The sequence below is a fragment of the Oncorhynchus mykiss genome, chromosome 7 (genome assembly GCF_013265735.2).
Source record: "Oncorhynchus mykiss isolate Arlee chromosome 7, USDA_OmykA_1.1, whole genome shotgun sequence".
NCBI lineage: Eukaryota > Metazoa > Chordata > Actinopteri > Salmoniformes > Salmonidae > Oncorhynchus > Oncorhynchus mykiss.
The window spans coordinates 7,200,282-7,223,548 of NC_048571.1; positions in this window are offsets into that span (position 1 = coordinate 7,200,282).

Below are 23,267 nucleotides of genomic sequence, written 5' to 3' on the forward strand. Positions count from 1 at the left end.
GAGATGGAGGGTTGATGGAGGGTAGATGTAGTGATGAAGGGTTGATGGAGGATGATGGAGAGATGGTTAGATGGAGGATAGATGAAGAAAAGAAGGGTAGATGGTTAGATGGAAGGTAGATGGAGAGAAAGATGGAGAGATGGAGATGGAGGGTAGATGGAGAGATGGAGGGTAGATGGAGAGATGGAGGGTAGATGGAGAGATGGAGGGTAGATGGAGAGATGTAGGGTAGATGGTTAGATGGAGAGCTGGAGGGTTAGATGGAGAGATGGAGGGCAGATGGAGAGATGACTAGCTGGAGAGCTGGAGGGTAGATGGAGAGATGCAAGAGATGGAGAGATGCAAGGTAGATGGAGAGATGGAGGGTTAGATGGAGGGTAGATGGAGAGATGGAGAGTAGATTGAGAAATGGAGGGTAGAAGGAGAGGAAATGGAGAGATGACTAGATGGAGAGCCTTCCATGACACCCTTTTTGGTTCCAGGTAGAACCGTTTGTGGAAAGGGTTCTTCAAATGGTTATCTTATGGAGACAGCTGAATAATCATTTTAGATTGATAGCACTTGTTGTTTTCTAAGAGTGTACTCACAACCTCTAGTGTGTTGATACAGCTGGAATTAAATGAGTTGAATCAACATCAGGAGAATATATTTAGGAAGCTGAAAGGACGTTGCTGATAGAAATGTTATGTATAGAGTTGCCGTGAGTCCTTATTCTCCATAAGAGAGAATCATACTGTATCGGCTCTACAGTAATGTATTTCTATCGGAACGTTGGTTAATATTGCCCTTACTGAACAAACCCCAGCAACTCCGGCTGGCTAAGCTTTATAATACATGTATAATAATACATATGCCATTTAGCAGAGGCTTTTATCCAAAGCCACTTACAGTTGTAAGTGCATATACATTTTGGTAAGCTTTGATCCATCTAGTAGAATGAGAGCACTGTGAGTGATTTGTGATGTTTAGTGACTGTATAATGTACCAGGTTAATAACATGCATGGACAAACCTCTGCTTGATGTGAGACCTTCGTATGGTGCCGTCCCATCTCTTGTCGCTGCCATAGTTCATTCACTGCTGCTAGCTTCCTATCCAGATATTGTTTGTGCATTTGAATAACAGTCTTGATACGAGTCAGTAGCCACAGTGCCTATTGATGTTCATGATGACCAATAAATGTCCCTCATATGAATAACTCAAGTCACTGCTGTGCAAAAGGCAGCCTCTCATAGCGCCACCATACTTTACTATTAGGTGAGCTGTCAGTTAATATTGGGGGGGTGGGTGCTCCCCCCCTAACCGCTAAACCCGCCTAAATCCAGATCCACTCCTTGAGCCAATCCAAGGGAATGTGTGGGAGCCCAGGCTCCCTCCAGCCCCAGCCCCAACCCCCCAGCCCAGGGTCCCCCAGCCGCAACCCCCCCCAGCCCAGGTTCCCCCCAGCCCTAATGCACCAGCCCAGGTTCCCCTCAGCCCCAAACCCCCAGCCCAGGGTCCCCCAGCCGCAACCCCCCCAGCCCAGGTTCCCCCCAGCCGCAACGCCCCAGCCCAGGGTCCCCTCAGCCCCAACGCCCCAGCCCAGGCTCCCCCAAGCCCCATCCCCCCAGCCCAGGTTCCCCCTATCCCAACCCCCCAGCCCAGGTTCCCCCTAGCCCCAACCCTCGAGCCCAGGCTACCCCCACTCCAATCATGTAGCCCAGGCTCCCCTACTCCAACCCTGTAGCCCAGGCTCCCCCCACTCCAACCTTGTAGCCCAGGCTCCCCCTACCCCAACCCCCCAGCCCAGGGTCCACCCAGCCCTAACCCCCCAGCCCAGGGTCCACCCAGCCCTAACCCCCCAGCCCAGGCTCCCCACTACACCAATTCCCCCAATCCTCGGCTCCAGCTCCGACCCCTCACCCCCAGCTCTCATCTACTCCCACCCCCTTCTCCCTCCAGGGTCATAAGGACACCATCTCATTAAAGGCTGCCTGATCCACAACTGCAATGCAGACATTAAATAGCAGTATTTTTCAATTAGGGCTGACAAATTCAATCAAAATTCCATAGATTAGGATGAAATGAGGCATGGGTCATTTACAAGGGAATTTAATTGCACAGCCATTAGACAATAGTACAGCAGTCACTGTCTCATTATCAATCATGTGGGGACATCAATAGTAAAGGGTTGTAAAGGGGGGGGGGGCGGGGGGAGGGAAGGAGAGGAGAGGGAGATAGAAGTGTGTGTGTCACTGTGTGTGTGTTTGTGTGTGTGTGGACCATGTGTTTGACCGTGTGTGTGTACACCGTGTTTGTGTGTGCGTGCGCTCTCACTAATACACTGCAGTGCCACCGCTGCAGAACAGCTACTAAACATCCCTCTTTTATACTTATAAATTATCCAGTTTAATTAACAACATGGATTATGATTGGAATATGATTTAATTAAACCTTTCCTGCATGCTAGTGATCACCATCATCCATTATACTGGGGACAGGGGAGTATAACTGCAGACTAAATGAAGCTGAGGCTTGTTAAGGAGCTGCTTACTGCTAGGACTTAGAACAATAACATCAGACTGCTACCACTTCCACAACGCATAGAAGGAAATAATACTTCTGAACTGGGATACAATCAAACAGTGTATTAATCACAACGATGCCAAGAATGGCCCCTACCCTAGCATTTATCTGTTATCAAACGGAGCATTCGCCGTGAGCCTACACTGATATGTGGATTTAAGTGGAGGGGGTGTGGTGGGTAAAGCAATTACAAAGGTGTTTTGACTGAAGGCTGCAGTTGGAGGGAGGGAGAAGGAGAAAAATTGGATTTGAAAATGTTGCCTCCAGCGTTCGACCATTCAACATTATTTAGTTGGAGTGTCTCGGTCGGGCTCAACCTTTTCAGAAAGATCTAAATGTCAGCTATAATTTATTCTGCTCAGTTCAGATTTCTTTGTGAAAACACATATCTTGTTGTTTGCCTTACTTTTCGATTAGACTCCATTACTAGGACTGAAAAAAGTATGGAAAAGCACCAAACTCACCTCCCAGATTGAGTTTCCATTCACGTCCCCCCCAATCCAAAATCAATGAACATTTAGAGTTGCCATAGGATTTTTGATTATTAAAGCTTAAACGAATCCAATTGATTTACCTTTAATAAGTCTGTCCCCGATGATGACCAATCAAACAGAAGGAAGCCTGGTCCACAATGGCGACTTTGACTAGAGCAGAACCTGGCATCCGTTCCAAATCGCACCCCTTTCCCTATTTAGGGCTCAGAGCGCTCTGGACAACAGTAGTGGAGTATAAAAGGGTGCTATTTGGGATGTACACAGGAAGGAGCCTGTCTTCAGCCAAATCTCCAGAAACACAACAGCCTAGCTATTGATCCTGTAGCCATTCCTCTTCTTTCTCTTTAGGCTCATCACATCATCCATTCTAGTAGCGATCAATGCCCCCAGAGAGGAGAGATTTAAACTATTCTGACATTCTCTTGTGGCCTTTGTGCATAATCTTTTACCCCACCGCTATTCAATTACTTCAAATCAAAGTTTATTGGTCGTGTACACAGTTTAGCAGGTGTTATAGCAGATGCAGTGACATGCTTATGTTACTAGCTCCTAACAACCCACTGTGCACAGACGTCAACTCAATGTCTATTCCACGTTGGTTCAACATCATTTCATTAAAACGACGTGGAAGCAACATTGATTCAACCAGTGTGTGCCCAGTCGGAATGTAAGAAAAAAAAAGTGAAATCAAGAAATCTAGAACGGCGGAACAAATCTGATTAACAGCCCAAATAGCCCTGCAGTAATCAGATGCAATGCGTACTGTAGGCCCTATGTAGCTACACGGGGACAATTTAGACACAATCAACTACCAATGATACGTACAACAGTAGAGATACAGTACCAGTCAAAAGTTTGGACACACCTACTCATTCCAGGGTTTGTCTTTATTTTTTACTATTTTCTACCTTGTAGAATAATAGTGAAGACATCAAAACTATGAAATAAAACACATGGAATCATGTAGTAACCAAAAAGTGTTAAACAAATCAAAATATATTTTATATTTGAGATTCTTCAAAGTTGTCACCCTTTGTTGCCTTAATGACAGCTCTTGGCATGGTGTGGAGTTGCCATAGGATTTCTGGTCTGGTGTGGTAAAACCAAACAACTGACAGAGTTGGCAGTGAGACTGACAGGGCAGTGAGACTGACAGGGCAGTGAGACTGACAAGGCAGTGAGACTGACACGGCAGTGAGACTGACACGGTTCAATTCCTCTTGGGGAGATTGGCTGAAGCATCAGTGATCAGCACCTTTAGGGGCAGCTTGATCTTATAGCCCAGTGGTTCCCAAACTTTTAATAGTCCCGTACCCCTTCAAACATTCAACCTCCAGCTGCGTACCCCCTCTAGCACCAGGGTCAGCGTGCTCTCAAATGTTGTTTTTTGCCATCATTGTAAGCCTGCCACACACACACACAATACATTTAGTAAACATAAGAATGAGTGTGAGTTTTTGTCACAACTCGGATCAAGGGAAGTGACAAAGAGCTCTTATCGAACCAGGGCACAAATAATAATATAATAATATTTAGCCATCTTACATGTAAAACCTTATTTGTTCATAGAAAATTGTGAATAACTCACCACAGGTTAATGAGAAGGGTGTGCTTGAAAGGATGCACATAACTCTGCAATGTTGGGTTGTATTGGAGAGAGACTCAGTCTTAAATAATTTTCCACACACAGTCTGTGCCTGTATTTAGTTTTCATGCTAGTGAGGGCCGGGAATCCACTCTCACATAAGTATGTGATTGCAAAGGGCATCAGTCTTAACAGTGCGATTTTCCAAGGCAGGATACTCTGAGCGCAGCCCAATCCATAAATATGACGGTGGCTTCTGATTAAAATTTTCACAGAACCGCTTGTTGCAATTTCAATGAGGCTCTCATGTTCAGATATTGTTAAGTGGACTGGAGGCAGGGCATGAAAGGGATAACAAATACAGTTGTTTGTATCATCCATTTCGGTAAAGTACTCGCGTAATTGAGTACCCAACTCATTCAGGTGATTCGCTATGTCACATTTGACATTGTCCGTAAGCTTGACTTCATTTGCACACAATAAATCATACAATGATGGAAAGACCTGTGTGTTGTCTCTGTTAATGCAGACAGAGAAGAGCTCCAACTTCTTAATCACAGCCTCAATTTTGTCCCGCACATTAGTTATAGTTGCGGAGAGTCCCTGTAATCCTAGATTCAGATCATTCAGGTGAGAAAGAACATCACCCAGGTAGGCCAGTCGTGTGATAAACCCGTCATGATGCAAGCGGTCAGACAAGTGAAAATTATGGTCAGTGAAGAAAACTTTAAGCTTGTCTCTCAATTCAAAAAACGTGTCAATACTTTGCCCCTTGAAAACCAGCGCACTTCTGTATGTTGTAAAAGCGTTCCATGGTCGCTGCCCATATTATTGCATAGTGCAGAAAATACACGAGTTCAGAGGCCTTGCTTTAACAAAGTGAACCATTTTCACTGTAGTGTCAAAAACATATTTCAAGCTGTCAGGCATTCCCTTGGCAGGAAGAGCCTCTTAGTGGATGCTGCAGTGTACACAAGTGGCATCGGGAGCAACTGCTTGCACGCGAGTTACCACTCCACTATGTCTCCCTGTCATGGCTTTTTCTCCATCAGTACAGATACCAACACATCTTGACCACCAAAGTCCATTTGATGTCACAAAACTGTCCAGTAATTTAAAAATATCGAAAGTCGTCTTAATTCTTGCTCAAAAAACTCCTGTGGCTTATTTTTCAAATGGGCATGTTTTGTTTCTAAATGTCTGCGCAAGAGTGAAGGTTTCATCAAGTTGTGAGATAGTACTTTTGCACATATAACACACCGTGGCTGAGGAAAGGCACTACTCCCAATATAAGTGAACCCCAAATCAATGTATTGTAGTTCTCATCATATTTGCGCCTCTTCGATGGTCCAACGTCCCTGTCTGTTGTTCGGTGTTTTCCCGGGTAAGGGGGCAGTAGCTCTTCGGGTGCATCAGATCCACAACTGTCAGTGTCCATGCTAGCTGGGCTAACAACAAATGTAGAATTACTGATGCTAGCATTGGATGTGCTAGTGGAAGCAGACCAACTTGTTGTTGACAGGTGCAGGTGTAGTACTGCTGGTAGTAACAGTACTGAGAGAGTAACGGTTAATGTGATTGGATGTTCATTATTAAACTAGGCTACCTGTATTTGACATTGTGTTATTTCATTTTTGGTAGTGAAACGAGGCTACTCAGGTGAGAAAAAAACCTCACCCAAATGTATAGCCCCGTTGGAAAATATAAATGGACTGTTTGAAAATGTGAAGATTTCATTAAAAAAAAAAAACATTCCTCCCGGGTGGCGCAGTGGTTAAGGGCTGTGCCATCAGAGACTCTGGGTTCGCCTAGCGTCGTCCGGGTTAAGGAGGGTTCGGCCGGTAGGGATAACCTTGTCTCATCGCGCACCAGCGACTCCTGTGGCGGGCCGGGCGCAGTGCGCGCTAACCAAGGTTGCCAGGTGCACGGTGTTTCCTCCGACACATTGGTGCGGCTGGCTTCCGGGTTGGATGCGTGCTGTGTTAAGAAGCAGTGCGGCTTGGTTGGGTTGTGTATCGGAGGACGCATGACTTTCAACCTTCGACTCTCCCGAGCCCGTACGGAAGTTGTAGCGATGAGACAAGATAGTAGCTACTAAAACAATTGGATACCACGAAATTGGGGAGAAAAAGGGCTAAAAATAAATATATATATATACAGTGGGGCAAAAAAGTATTTAGTCAGCCACCAATTGTGCACGTTCTCCCACTTAAAAAGATGAGAGAGGCCTGTAATTTTCATCATAGGTACACTTCAAATATGACAGACAAAATGAGGGGGAAAAAATCCAGAAAATCACATTGTGGGATTTTTAATGAATTTATTTGCAAATTATGGTGGAAAATAAGTATTTGGTCAATAACAAAAGTTTGTCTCAATACTTTGTTATATACCCTTTGTTGGCAATGACAGAGGTCAAAAGTTTTCTGTACGTTTTCACAAGGTTTTCACACACTGTTGCTGGTATTTTGGCCCATTCCTTCATGCAGATCTTCTCTAGAGCAGTGATGTTTTGGGGCTGTTGCTGGGCAACACGGACTTTCAACTCCCTCCAAAGATTTTCTATGGGGTTGAGATCTGGAGACTGGCTAGGCCACTCCAGGACCTTGAAATGCTTCTTACGAAGCCACTCCTTCGTTGCCCGGGCGGTGTGTTTGGGATCATTGTCATGCTGAAAGACCCAGCCACGTTTCATCTTCAATGCCCTTGCTGATGGAAGGAGGTTTTCACTCAAAATCTCAAGATACATGGCCCCATTCATTCTTTCCTTTACACAGATCAGTCATCCTGGTCCCTTTGCAGAAAAACAGCCCCAAAGCATGATGTTTCCACCCCCATGATTCACAGTAGGTATGGTGTTCTTTGGATGCAACTCAGCATTCTTTGTCCTCCAAACACGACGAGTTGAGTTTTTACCAAAAAGTTATATTTTGGTTTCATCTGACCATATGACATTCTCCCAATCTTCTTCTGGATCATCCAAATGCTCTCTAGCAAACTTCAGACGGGCCTGGACATGTACTGGCTTAAGCAGGGGGACACGTCTGGCACTGCAGGATTTGAGTCCCTGGCGGCGTAGTGTGTTACTGATGGTGGGCTTTGTTACTTTGGTCCCAGCTCTCTGCAGGTCATTCACTAGGTCCCCCCGTGTGGTTCTGGGATTTTTGCTCATTGTTCTTGTGATAATTTTGACCCCACGGGGTGAGATCTTGCGTGGAGCCCCAGATCGAGGGAGATTATCAGTGGTCTTGTATGTCTAAAATTTCCTGCTCCCACAGTTGATTTCTTCAAACCAAGCTGCTTACCTATTGCAGATTCAGTCTTCCCAGCCTGGTGCAGGTCTACAATTTTGTTTCTGGTGTCCTTTGACAGCTCTTTGGTCTTGGCCATAGTGGAGTTTGGAGTGTGACTGTTTGAGGTTGTGGACAGGTGTCTTTTATACTGATAACAAGTTCAAACAGGTGCCATTATTACAGGTAACGAGTGGAGGACAGAGGAGCCTCTTAAAGAAGAAGTTACAGGTCTGTGAGAGCCAGAAATCTTGCTTGTTTGTAGGTGACCAAATACTTATTTTCCACCATAATTTGCAAATAAATTCATTCATTCATTCATTCTCATTTTGTCTGTCATAGTTGAAGTGTACCTATGATGAAAATTACAGGCCTCTCTCATCTTTTAAGTGGGAGAACTTGCACAATTGGTGGCTGACTAAATACTTTTTTGCCCCACTGTATATATATACATTCTGGGGTACGGCATTGCGCGTACCCCTGTTAGGGAAAACTTGTTCTGGCCAAATGAACCACAGGAGATGGTCCTCCAGGATGACTCCAGACTCAGAATCACAACAACACACAGACATTATGTGCATATCTCAGCACAGAATCACAACAACACACAGACATTATGTACATATCTCAGCACAGAATCACAACAACACACAGACATTATGTACATATCTCAGCACAGAATCACAACAACACACAGACATTATATACATATCTCAGCACAGAATCACAACAACACACAGACATTATGTACATATCTCAGCACAGAATCACAACAACACACAGACATTATGTACATATCTCAGCACAGAATCACAACAACACACAGACATTATATACATATCTCAGCACAGAATCACAACAACACACAGACATTATGTACATATCTCAGCACAGAATCACAACAACACACAGACATTATGTACATATCTCAGCACAGAATCACAACAACACACAGACATTATGTACATATCTCAGCACAGAATCACAACAACACACAGACATTATGTACATATCTCAGCACAGAATCACAACAACACACAGACATTATGTACATATCTCAGCACAGAATCACAACAACACACAGACATTATGTACATATCTCAGCACAGAATCACAACAACACACAGACATTATGTACATATCTCAGCACAGAATCACAACAACACACAGACATTATGTACATATCTCAGCACAGAATCACAACAACACACAGACATTATGTACATATCTCAGCACAGAATCACAACAACACACAGACATTATGTACATATCTCAGCACAGAATCACAACAACACACAGACATTATGTACATATCTCAGCACAGAATCACAACAACACACAGACATTATATACATATCTCAGCACAGAATCACAACAACACACAGACATTATGTACACATCTCAGCACAGAATCACAACAACACACAGACATTATGTACATATCTCAGCACAGAATCACAACAACACACAGACATTATGTACATATCTCAGCACAGAATCACAACAACACACAGACATTATGTACATATCTCAGCACAGAATCACAACAACACACAGACATTATGTACATATCTCAGCACAGAATCACAACAACACACAGACATTATATACATATCTCAGCACAGAATCACAACAACACACAGACATTATGTACACATCTCAGCACAGAATCACAACAACACACAGACATTATGTACACATCTCAGCACAGAATCACAACAACACACAGACATTATATACATATCTCAGCACAGAATCACAACAACACACAGACATTATGTACATATCTCAGCACAGAATCACAACAACACACAGACATTATGTACATATCTCAGCACAGAATCACAACAACACACAGACATTATGTACACATCTCAGCACAGAATCACAACAACACACAGACATGATATACATATCTCAGCACAGAATCACAACAACACACAGACATTATGTACATATCTCAGCACAGAATCACAACAACACACAGACATTATATACATATCTCAGCACAGAATCACAACAACACACAGACATTATGTACATATCTCAGCACAGAATCACAACAACACACAGACATTATATACATATCTCAGCACAGAATCACAACAACACACAGACATTATGTACATATCTCAGCACAGAATCACAACAACACACAGACATTATATCCATATCTCAGCACAGAATCACAACAACACACAGACATTATATCCATATCTCAGCACAGAATCACAACAACACACAGACATTATATCCATATCTCAGCACAGAATCACAACAACACACAGACATTATATCCATATCTCAGCACAGAATCACAACAACACACAGACATTATGTACATATCTCAGCACAGTAGAAAAACAACACACAGACATTATATACATATCTCAGCACAGAATCACAACAACACACAGACATTATGTACATATCTCAGCACAGAATCACAACAACACACAGACATTATGTACATATCTCAGCACAGAATCACAACAACACACAGACATTATGTACATATCTCAGCACAGAATCACAACAACACACAGACATTATGTACATATCTCAGCACAGAATCACAACAACACACAGACATTATATACATATCTCAGCACAGAATCACAACAACACACAGACATTATGTACACATCTCAGCACAGAATCACAACAACACACAGACATTATGTACATATCTCAGCACAGAATCACAACAACACACAGACATTATGTACATATCTCAGCACAGAATCACAACAACACACAGACATTATGTACATATCTCAGCACAGAATCACAACAACACACAGACATTATGTACATATCTCAGCACAGAATCACAACAACACACAGACATTATATACATATCTCAGCACAGAATCACAACAACACACAGACATTATGTACACATCTCAGCACAGAATCACAACAACACACAGACATTATGTACACATCTCAGCACAGAATCACAACAACACACAGACATTATATACATATCTCAGCACAGAATCACAACAACACACAGACATTATGTACATATCTCAGCACAGAATCACAACAACACACAGACATTATATACATATCTCAGCACAGAATCACAACAACACACAGACATTATGTACATATCTCAGCACAGAATCACAACAACACACAGACATTATATACATATCTCAGCACAGAATCACAACAACACACAGACATTATGTACATATCTCAGCACAGAATCACAACAACACACAGACATTATATCCATATCTCAGCACAGAATCACAACAACACACAGACATTATATCCATATCTCAGCACAGAATCACAACAACACACAGACATTATATCAATATCTCAGCACAGAATCACAACAACACACAGACATTATATCCATATCTCAGCACAGAATCACAACAACACACAGACATTATGTACATATCTCAGCACAGTAGAACAACAACACACAGACATTATATACATATCTCAGCACAGAATCACAACAACACACAGACATTATGTACATATCTCAGCACAGAATCACAACAACACACAGACATTATGTACATATCTCAGCACAGAATCACAACAACACACAGACATTATATACATATCTCAGCACAGAATCACAACAACACACAGACATTATGTACATATCTCAGCACAGAATCACAACAACACACAGACATTATGTACATATCTCAGCACAGAATCACAACAACACACAGACATTATATCCATATCTCAGCACAGAATCACAACAACACACAGACATTATATCCATATCTCAGCACAGAATCACAACAACACACAGACATTATATCCATATCTCAGCACAGAATCACAACAACACACAGACATTATATCCATATCTCAGCACAGAATCACAACAACACACAGACATTATGTACATATCTCAGCACAGTAGAACAACAACACACAGACATTATATACATATCTCAGCACAGAATCACAACAACACACAGACATTATGTACATATCTCAGCACAGAATCACAACAACACACAGACATTATATACATATCTCAGCACAGAATCACAACAACACACAGACATTATATACATATCTCAGCACAGAATCACAACAACACACAGACATTATGTACATATCTCAGCACAGAATCACAACAACACACAGACATTATGTACATATCTCAGCACAGAATCACAACAACACACAGACATTATATACATATCTCAGCACAGAATCACAACAACACACAGACATTATATACATATCTCAGCACAGTAGAACAACAACACACAGACATTATGTACACATCTCAGCACAGTAGAACAACAACACACAGACATTATGTACATATCTCAGCACAGAATCACAACAACACACAGACATTATGTACATATCTCAGCACAGAATCACAACAACACACAGACATTATATACATATCTCAGCACAGAATCACAACAACACACAGACATTATATACATATCTCAGCACAGTAGAACAACAACACACAGACATTATGTACACATCTCAGCACAGTAGAACAACAACACACAGACATTATGTACATATCTCAGCACAGTAGAACAACAACACACAGACATTATGTACATATCTCAGCACAGAATCACAACAACACACAGACATTATATACATATCTCAGCACAGAATCACAACAACACACAGACATTATATACATATCTCAGAACAGAATCACAACAACACACAGACATTATGTACATATCTCAGCACAGAATCACAACAACACACAGACATTATGTACATATCTCAGAACAGAATCACAACAACACACAGACATTATGTACATATCTCAGCACAGAATCACAACAACACACAGACATTATGTACATATCTCAGCACAGAATCACAACAACACACAGACATTATGTACATATCTCAGCACAGAATCACAACAACACACAGACATTATGTACATATCTCAGCACAGAATCACAACAACACACAGACATTATGTACATATCTCAGCACAGAATCACAACAACACACAGACATTATGTACATATCTCAGCACAGAATCACAACAACACACAGACATTATGTACATATCTCAGCACAGAATCACAACAACACACAGACATTATGTACACATCTCAGCACAGAATCACAACAACACACAGACATTATATACATATCTCAGCACAGAATCACAACAACACACAGACATTATGTACACATCTCAGCACAGAATCACAACAACACACAGACATTATGTACATATCTCAGCACAGAATCACAACAACACACAGACATTATGTACATATCTCAGCACAGAATCACAACAACACACAGACATTATGTACATATCTCAGCACAGAATCACAACAACACACAGACATTATGTACATATCTCAGCACAGAATCACAACAACACACAGACATTATATACATATCTCAGCACAGAATCACAACAACACACAGACATTATGTACACATCTCAGCACAGAATCACAACAACACACAGACATTATGTACACATCTCAGCACAGAATCACAACAACACACAGACATTATATACATATCTCAGCACAGAATCACAACAACACACAGACATTATGTACATATCTCAGCACAGAATCACAACAACACACAGACATTATATACATATCTCAGCACAGAATCACAACAACACACAGACATTATGTACATATCTCAGCACAGAATCACAACAACACACAGACATTATATACATATCTCAGCACAGAATCACAACAACACACAGACATTATGTACATATCTCAGCACAGAATCACAACAACACACAGACATTATATCCATATCTCAGCACAGAATCACAACAACACACAGACATTATATCCATATCTCAGCACAGAATCACAACAACACACAGACATTATATCCATATCTCAGCACAGAATCACAACAACACACAGACATTATATCCATATCTCAGCACAGAATCACAACAACACACAGACATTATGTACATATCTCAGCACAGTAGAACAACAACACACAGACATTATATACATATCTCAGCACAGAATCACAACAACACACAGACATTATGTACATATCTCAGCACAGAATCACAACAACACACAGACATTATGTACATATCTCAGCACAGAATCACAACAACACACAGACATTATATCCATATCTCAGCACAGAATCACAACAACACACAGACATTATATCCATATCTCAGCACAGAATCACAACAACACACAGACATTATATCCATATCTCAGCACAGAATCACAACAACACACAGACATTATGTACATATCTCAGCACAGAATCACAACAACACACAGACATTATATACATATCTCAGCACAGAATCACAACAACACACAGACATTATATACATATCTCAGCACAGTAGAACAACAACACACAGACATTATGTACACATCTCAGCACAGTAGAACAACAACACACAGACATTATGTACATATCTCAGCACAGAATCACAACAACACACAGACATTATGTACATATCTCAGCACAGAATCACAACAACACACAGACATTATATACATATCTCAGCACAGAATCACAACAACACACAGACATTATATACATATCTCAGCACAGTAGAACAACAACACACAGACATTATGTACACATCTCAGCACAGTAGAACAACAACACACAGACATTATGTACATATCTCAGCACAGTAGAACAACAACACACAGACATTATGTACATATCTCAGCACAGAATCACAACAACACACAGACATTATATACATATCTCAGCACAGAATCACAACAACACACAGACATTATATACATATCTCAGAACAGAATCACAACAACACACAGACATTATGTACATATCTCAGAACAGAATCACAACAACACACAGACATTATGTACATATCTCAGAACAGAATCACAACAACACACAGACATTATGTACATATCTCAGCACAGTAGAACAACAAGACACAGACATTATGTACACATCTCAGCACAGAATCACAACAACACACAGACATTATGTACACATCTCAGCACAGTAGAACAACGACAACACAGACATTATGTACACATCTCAGCACAGAATCACAACAACACACAGACATTGTGTACATATCTCAGCACAGAATCACAACAACACACAGACATTATGTACATATCTCAGCACAGAATCACAACAACACACAGACATTATATACATATCTCAGCACAGAATCACAACAACACACAGACATTATATACATATCTCAGCACAGAATCACAACAACACACAGCCATTATATACATATCTCAGCACAGTAGAACAACAACACACATACATTATGTACACATCTCAGCACAGTAGAACAACAACACACAGACATTATGTACATATCTCAGCACAGTAGAACAACAACACACAGACATTATGTACATATCTCAGCACAGAATCACAACAACACACAGACATTATATACATATCTCAGCACAGAATCACAACAACACACAGACATTATATACATATCTCAGAACAGAATCACAACAACACACAGACATTATGTACATATCTCAGAACAGAATCACAACAACACACAGACATTATGTACATATCTCAGCACAGTAGAACAACAAGACACAGACATTATGTACACATCTCAGCACAGAATCACAACAACACACAGACATTATGTACACATCTCAGCACAGTAGAACAACGACAACACAGACATTATGTACACATCTCAGCACAGAATCACAACAACACACAGACATTGTGTACATATCTCAGCACAGAATCACAACAACACACAGACACCATGTACACATCTCAGCACAGTAGAACAACAACACACAGACATTATGTACACATCTCAGCACAGTAGAACAACGACAACACAGACATTATGTACACATCTCAGCACAGTAGAACAACGACAACACAGACATTATGTACACATCTCAGCACAGAATCACAACAACACACAGACATTATGTACATATCTCAGCACAGAATCACAACAACACACAGACATCATGTACATATCTCAGCACAGTAGAACAACAAAGGTGACAGTTATTTCAGTCAAGACCTACTATACTGTCTGTACCACAAGATATGAATGAATGTTTTATCTTACTTAGACACAATTATACTGACTTATTAATTTAAGTATATAAAACAGAATTAATTAAATAAAAAACTGTTTAACTTCTTCTGAAAACATTCAGTATTTACCATGAGCAAGATGAAACAATACAGGCCTAATCATTTGCTCCAGACAAAATGAGGATCCAAGTGCAACGGCTCCCTGACCCATTGTAATCTAATTAACCCACAGCGCCCTCTGCAGTTCAGAGACGGAACTGCACACAGAGAACAATGAAACAGCAATCAGAAAATCCTTATTCTAGCCACACTACTCACTTCAATATGAATACTATATGTTAAACTACACTGACATCAGAATAACTAACGCCATCTCAGTCTCAGGACAGGGCCTGTAATTGCTGAGGGACTTTGGAAGAGTCCCTGGTCTGTGGGGGGTGTCTGACAGTTTTACAGAGCCCTAGGAGGGGGATCAGTGTGTGTGCCAACCACTGCTGTGATGTGATTGAAGCCGTGTTTTCTCCAGACAGCTTGAATAGATGGCACCCTGAGGCGTCTGCGAGAGGTGAGGAGCACTGGGAGAGAGTGAGAGCGACGGGGTGAGCAGGTTAAATACAGGTCTGGAAGTGTCACTGTGAGAAAAAACACACAGACAAATCCACAGGTAAACACGGGATAACGTGTATCCCTGTCCCATAGGTACTTATGCAGGTCTGACAGGATTGCACCAGTGTATGTGGTCCAAAACGGGGCTTGTCGGAGGAAAAAGCACAGCTACAACCATCTTGGGGGAGGTCAGGGCCAGGGGTAGTTCCTGACTGGACCAGACCTATGACACTCCAACACATGAATCATATGCCCCTGAAGACAGAGCCCCAGATGTTCAGGGCTCGCTAATGATAGTCATCAGACACACAGCCAGCCTCCCCTCTCTGTGACCATGGAGTCAGACGGTTAAAATCACACACAACAGAACACACAGCCAACATGTACACTCTGTGTGTCCCAAATGGCACCCTATTCCCTATATAGTGCACTACTATGGGCCCTGGTCAAAAGTAGTGCACTATACATTAATGGGAACAGGCATTGACATGACCACCCCGTTTCTCAGAAAAACATATGAAGAACAGACAGAGACAGACACGGGTTCCTCTGTCCAGACGGTCACTTTGGTGTCATGTTAGAACCCCCAACCCCCACCTCCCACCTCCTTACATTCACCACGAGACGAGCGCTTCAGACGAACAGCTAATTACATCATCTAGTGAATGTTCACCTCCAGCCTCCCTCTCCCACCAAAAAGACAGTTATTTAATAACTACAGCCTTAATTACCGTTCCAATCAACGGGACAGAAACAGAACAAGAGTAGTGTCGTCTGACTGCGGCTCTGAGGCTAAACTGGGTTAGTTAGAAGAGCCTGGTCTTCATTTCCCTGCTCTCCCTCTAGACCTAGACGGTGTTAACTGTGTCTGCTCGGATTAGGGACTTGAAGGGACACTAAAATCTACTTGTCTCCTTGTCTGGGAAAGAGGAGCAGAGGGTTCTTTCATCCCCAACAAGTGTCTATAAGGTTGAACAATTGATGTCTTTTTTCTCATGAGGTGAAGAGTTCACTGCGTTCTCTTAGGGATGTGATTCTCCTGCGTCTCTGTTGACTAGCCTCGCATCTTTTTAACTCACATTTATTCCTTCATTATATTCAGATTACAAGTATCGTTACATGTCATCTTAACATCTCAAATAAGCCCCTTTTTGAATGAATTGTAGGGCTGAATGGCTTGCCTCAGTCAGTGTTGAGTGTCTGTAGGGCTGAATGGCTTGCCTCAGTCAGTGTTCAGTGTCTGTAGGGCTGAATGGCTTACCTCAGTCAGTGTTCAGTGTCTGTAGGGCTGAATGGCTTACCTCAGTCAGTGTTTAGTGTCTGTAGGGCTGAATGGCTTACCTCAGTCAGTGTTTAGTGTCTGTAGGGCTGAATGGCTTGCCTCAGTCAGTGTTCAGTGTCTGTAGGGCTGAATGGCTTGCCTCAGTCAGTGTTCAGTGTTCAGTGTCTGTAGGGCTGAATGGCTTACCTCAGTCAGTGTTCAGTGTCTGTAGGGCTGAATGGCTTGCCTCAGTCAGTGTTCAGTGTCTGTAGGGCTGAATGGCTTGCCTCAGTCAGTGTTCAGTGTCTGTAGGGCTGAATGGCTTACCTCAGTCAGTGTTCAGTGTCTGTAGGGCTGAATGGCTTACCTCAGTCAGTGTTTAGTGTCTGTAGGGCTGAATGGCTTGCCTCAGTCAGTGTTCAGTGTCTGTAGGGCTGAATGGCTTGCCTCAGTCAGTGTTCAGTGTCTGTAGTACACTGTAAGGTAGAAAGAGCTGTGACAGATATCTGGCCGGAGCGCACGGCACCATTTAGTTCTGCTTCATTGTGTCAGGTAACAGCTTCTAATGAAGACTGAACAACTGTGGCTGAGTTACAGCAGACAGGGAGGGAGAGGGTGGGGGGGGGAAGGGGGGAGGGAAGAAGAGAGTGGTAGACGGAGAGCGCGGAATGAGAGTGAGAGAGATTGAGAGAATGAGAGAGAATGAGAGACAGCGGGAGAGAGAGAGAGAGAGAGAATGAGAGAGAGAGAGAGAATGAGAGAGAGAGAATGAGAGACAGCGGGAGAGAGAGAGAGAGAATGAGAGAGAGAGAATGAGAGTGAGAGAGTGGAGAAAAGCGAGACATATTATTATTATTGTATTATTACAATGTATATTGTTTACATTGTTGCTTTGGCAATATTGACACAATGTTTTTCATGCCAATTAAGCAGCTTGAATTTGAATTAGAATTTAGATAGAGAGAGATGGAGAAGTCAACAGCAGCATTAACCCTGTTCAGGCAGACAGAGTCAGACGTCTGATGAAGCGGTGTCTCTTACGACTCTCTCCCCGCTCTCGCTGCACGGTGGATCCAACATCATTAGCAGCGAGGGAGACAGTATGTTTCGGCCTGTTCTCCTGGTAATGAGCCCTCTCTCCTCATCCTTCACAGTAATTAGTGCCAGACTGAGACCCAGTACGCGTCCCAAATGGCAAACCCACTCAACGCTAATGGAGTGAGCCAGGCAGAAAAAGAGCACTATTATGTTGGGCCATGTAGCCACCATATCACAGTGAATGTCCTAACCTAAAACCTCCTTTATTCATCATTTAGCTCTACTTCTGTTTCCCCACCTCCCTGTCTGTCTCCCATCTCCCTGTCTGTCTCCCCGCCTTCCTGTCTGTCTCCCCACCTCCCTGTCTGTCTCCCCACCTCCCTGTATGTCTCCCCACCTCCCTGTCTGTCTCCCCACATCCCTGTCTGTCTCCCCACCTCCCTGTCTGTCTCCCCACCTCCCTGTCTGTCTCCCCACCTCCCTGTCTGTCTCCCCACCTCCCTGTCAGTCTCCCACATCCCTGTCTGTCTCCCCGTCTCCCTGTCTGTCTCCCCGCCTCCCTGTCTGTCTCCCCGCCTCCCTGTCTGTCTCCCCACCTCCCTGTCTGTCTCCCCGTCTGTCTCCCCACCTCCCTGTCTGTCTCCCTGCCTCCCTGTCTGTCTCCCCGCCTCCCTGTCTGTCACCCCGCCTCCCTGTCTGTCTCCCCGCCTCCCTGTCTGTCTCCCCGCCTCCCTGTCTGTCACCCCGCCTCCCTGTCTGTCTCCCCGCCTCCCTGTCTGTCTCCCGCCTCCCTGTCTGTCTCCCACACTCCCTGTCTGTCTCCCCACCTCCCTGTCTGTCTCCCCACCTCCCTGTCTATCTCCCGCCTCCCTGTCTGTCTCCCCGCCTCCCTGTCTGTCTCCCCGCCTCCCTGTCTGTCTCCCCACCTCCCTGTCTGTCTCCCCACCTCCCTGTCTGTCTCCCCACCTCCCTGTCTATCTCCCCGCCTCCCTGTCTGTCTCCCCGCCTCCCTGTCTGTCTGTATTTTGTAGGACCAGTGTATTGTCTTAGAATTCCAATCAAAGCTGCACAAACCGGATGATTCCCAGCAAGATATCTTGTCTCTTCAGCTTCAAGAGAGAGGCTTCAAAAAGAGCTGGCGAGGCTGGTCTGTCTGTCTGTGCACTAGAACATTCCCAATGACATGGTTTAATGGTGCGTTTTCAAGTGGACCTTCACAACATTCTATTGTGTGAATTTCAAATGTTATAACAGACCATGTTCATACCTTCATACTTAAGACACAGTTTATTTTCATTTATGACATACAGACTTCCAGTGGTATTTCTCTCACACTGCCCCAGTAGGGACCAATATGGACCGTCTGAACATGATGTAACCATACAGTAGCTCCATGTGATGTCACACAGGTAACACATGACCTGTGATGTCATGAGGGGAGAAGACAAACTCTTTTACAGTTATTAAAGACAGACGACACTTTCTATTACAGTGTCAAAGTGAAAATGGTGGGTTGTGTTGTCCTGGGTTAACGGCATGGGTTGTCTGTCTCCCAGGAGTCAAATGGTGGGTTGTGGTGTCCTGGGTTAACGGCATGGGTTGTCTGTCTCCCAGGAGTCAAATGGTGGGTTGTGGTGTCCTGGGCTAACGGCATGGGTTGTCTGTCTCCCAGGAGTCAAATGGTGGGTTGTGTTGTCCTGGGTTAATGGCATGGGTTGTCTGTCTCCCAGGAGTCAAATGGTGGGTTGTGGTGTCCTGGGTTAATGGCATGGGTTGTCTGTCTCCCAGGAGTCAAATGGTGGGTTGTGGTGTCCTGGGCTAACGGCATGGGTTGTCTGTCTCCCAGGAGTCAAATGGTGGGTTGTGTTGTCCTGGGTTAATGGCATGGGTTGTCTGTCTCCCAGGAGTCAATGGTGGGTTGTGTTGTCCTGGGTTAATGCATGGTTGTCTGTCTCCCAGGAGTCAAATGGTGGGTTGTGTTTGTCCTGGGTTAATGGCATGGGTTGTCTGTCTCCAGGAGTCAAATGGTGGGTTGTGTTGTCCTGGGTTAACGGCATGGGTTGTCTGTCTCCCAGGAGTCAAATGGTGGGTTGTGTTGTCCTGGGTTAACGACATGGGTTGTCTGTCTCCCAGGAGTCAAATGGTGGGTTGTGTTGTCCTGGGTAATGGCATGGGTTGTCTGTCTCCCAGGAGTCAAATGGTGGGTTGTGTTGTCCTGGGTTAATGGCATGGGTTGTCTGTCTCCCAGGAGTCAATGGTGGGTTGTGTTGTCCTGGGTTAATGGCATGGGTTGTCTGTCTCCCAGGAGTCAAATGGTGGGTTGTGTTGTCCTGGGTTAACGACATGGGTTGTCTGTCTCCCAGGAGTCAAATTATGGTTGTGTTGTCCTGGTTAATGGCATGGGTTGTCTGTCTCCCAGGATTCAAATGATGGGTTGTGTTGTCCTGGGTTAATGGCATGGGTTGTCTGTCTCCCAGGAGTCAAATGGTGGGTTGTGTTGTCCTGGTTAATTGGCATGGTTGTCTGTCTCCCAGGAGTCAAATGATGGTTGTGTTGTCCTGGGTTAATGGCATGGGTTGTCTGTCTCCCAGGAGTCAAATGGTGGGTTGTGTTGTCCTGGGTTATGGCATGGGATGTCTGTCTCCAGGAGTCAAATGGTGGGTTGTGTTGTCCTGGGTTAATGGCATGGGTTGTCTGTCTCCCAGGAGTCAAATGATGGGTTGTGTTGTCCTGGGTTAATGACATGGGTTGTCTGTCTCCCAGGAGTCAAATGGTGGGTTGTGTTGTCCTGGGTTAACGACATGGGTTGTCTGTCTCCAGGAGTCAAATGATGGGTTGTGTTGTCCTGGGTTAATGGCATGGGATGTCTGTCTCCCAGGAGTCAAATGGTGGGTTGTGTTGTCCTGGGTTAATGGCATGGGTTGTCTGTCTCCCAGGAGTCAAATGATGGTTGTGTTGTCCTGGGTTAATGACATGGGTTGTCTGTCTCCAGGAGTCAAATGGTGGGTTGTGTTGTCCTGGGTTAACGACATGGGTTGTCTGTCTCCCAGGAGTCAAATGGTGGGTTGTGTTGTCCTGGGTTAACGACATGGGTTGTCTGTCTCCCAGGAGTCAAATGGTGGGTTGTGGTGTCCTGGGTTAATGACATGGGTTGTCTGTCTCCCAGAGTCAAATGGTGGGTTGTGTTGTCCTGGGTTAACGACATGGGTTGTCTGTCTCCCAGGAGTCAAATGGTGGGTTGTGTTGTCCTGGGTTAATGACATGGGTTGTCCGTTGTCCTGGAGTCAAATGGTGGGTTGTGTTGTCTGGGTTAATGGCATGGGTTGTCTGTCTCCCAGGAGTCAAATGGTGGGTTGTGTTGTCCTGGGTTAACGACATGGGTTGTCTGTCTCCCAGGAGTCAAATGGTGGGTTGTGTTGTCCTGGGTTAATGACATGGGTTGTCCTTTTCCTGGAGTATACTGCTACCTTGGGCTGGGGAAGAAAAGACACTCTGCCTTAGAGGGAGGGGAGGAGGAAGCTATGTATAATTACCACGAGCTTCTGTTTTGGACAGCCATAAAAATATACATTCAAATTAACTCCGTCCCAGCCGTCCCACCCCTGCCCATGACGGCCGCGCTGCCCTGTGATTTCCCAAAGTGCCCTGCTGGAGCTGTGACCTTCGCTGGACGGACGCCAATTAGTGTGGCCTGACGCAGTGTAATTGAGGAGTGGAACATCTGGGGTTTAACGGCGTCTTCATCTGGTTCAGAAACACAAACCGTCTCACAACAAAAGGTCTGGTTGCCCTGTGTATGACCCAGGACCCAGTCAAGTCTACTAACCCTTACTGATAGCCTTTTACAGGTATTAAAAGAGCTGGACTCTCTCTCTCTGTCTCTCTGTGTGTCTCTCTCTCTCTCTCTCTCTCTCTCTCTCTCTGTCTCTCTCTCTGTCTCTCTCTGTCTCTCTGTGTCTCTCTGTCTCTCTCTGTCTCTCTCTCTCTCTCTCTCTCTTTTCTCTCTCTCTGTCTCTCTCTCTGTCTCTCTGTGTGTCTCTCTCTTCTCTCTCTCTCTCTCTCTCTTCTCTCTCTTTCTCTCTCTCTGCTCTCTCTCTGTCTCTCTCTGTCTCTCTGTGTCTCTCTCTCTGTCTCTCTGTGTGTCTCTCTCTCTCTCTCTCTCTCTGTCTCTCTCTCTCTCTCTGTCTGTCTCTGTCTCTCTGTCTGTCTCTGTCTCTCTGTCTGTCCTGTCCTCTCTCTCTCTCCGTCTCTCTCTCTCTCTCTGTCTCTCTCTCTCTCTGCCTCTGTCTGTCTGTCTGTCTGTCTGTCTGTCCTGTCCTGTCTGTCTCTGTCTGTCTGTCTCTCTCGCTCTCTCTCTCTCTCTCTCTCTCTCTCTGTCTCTCT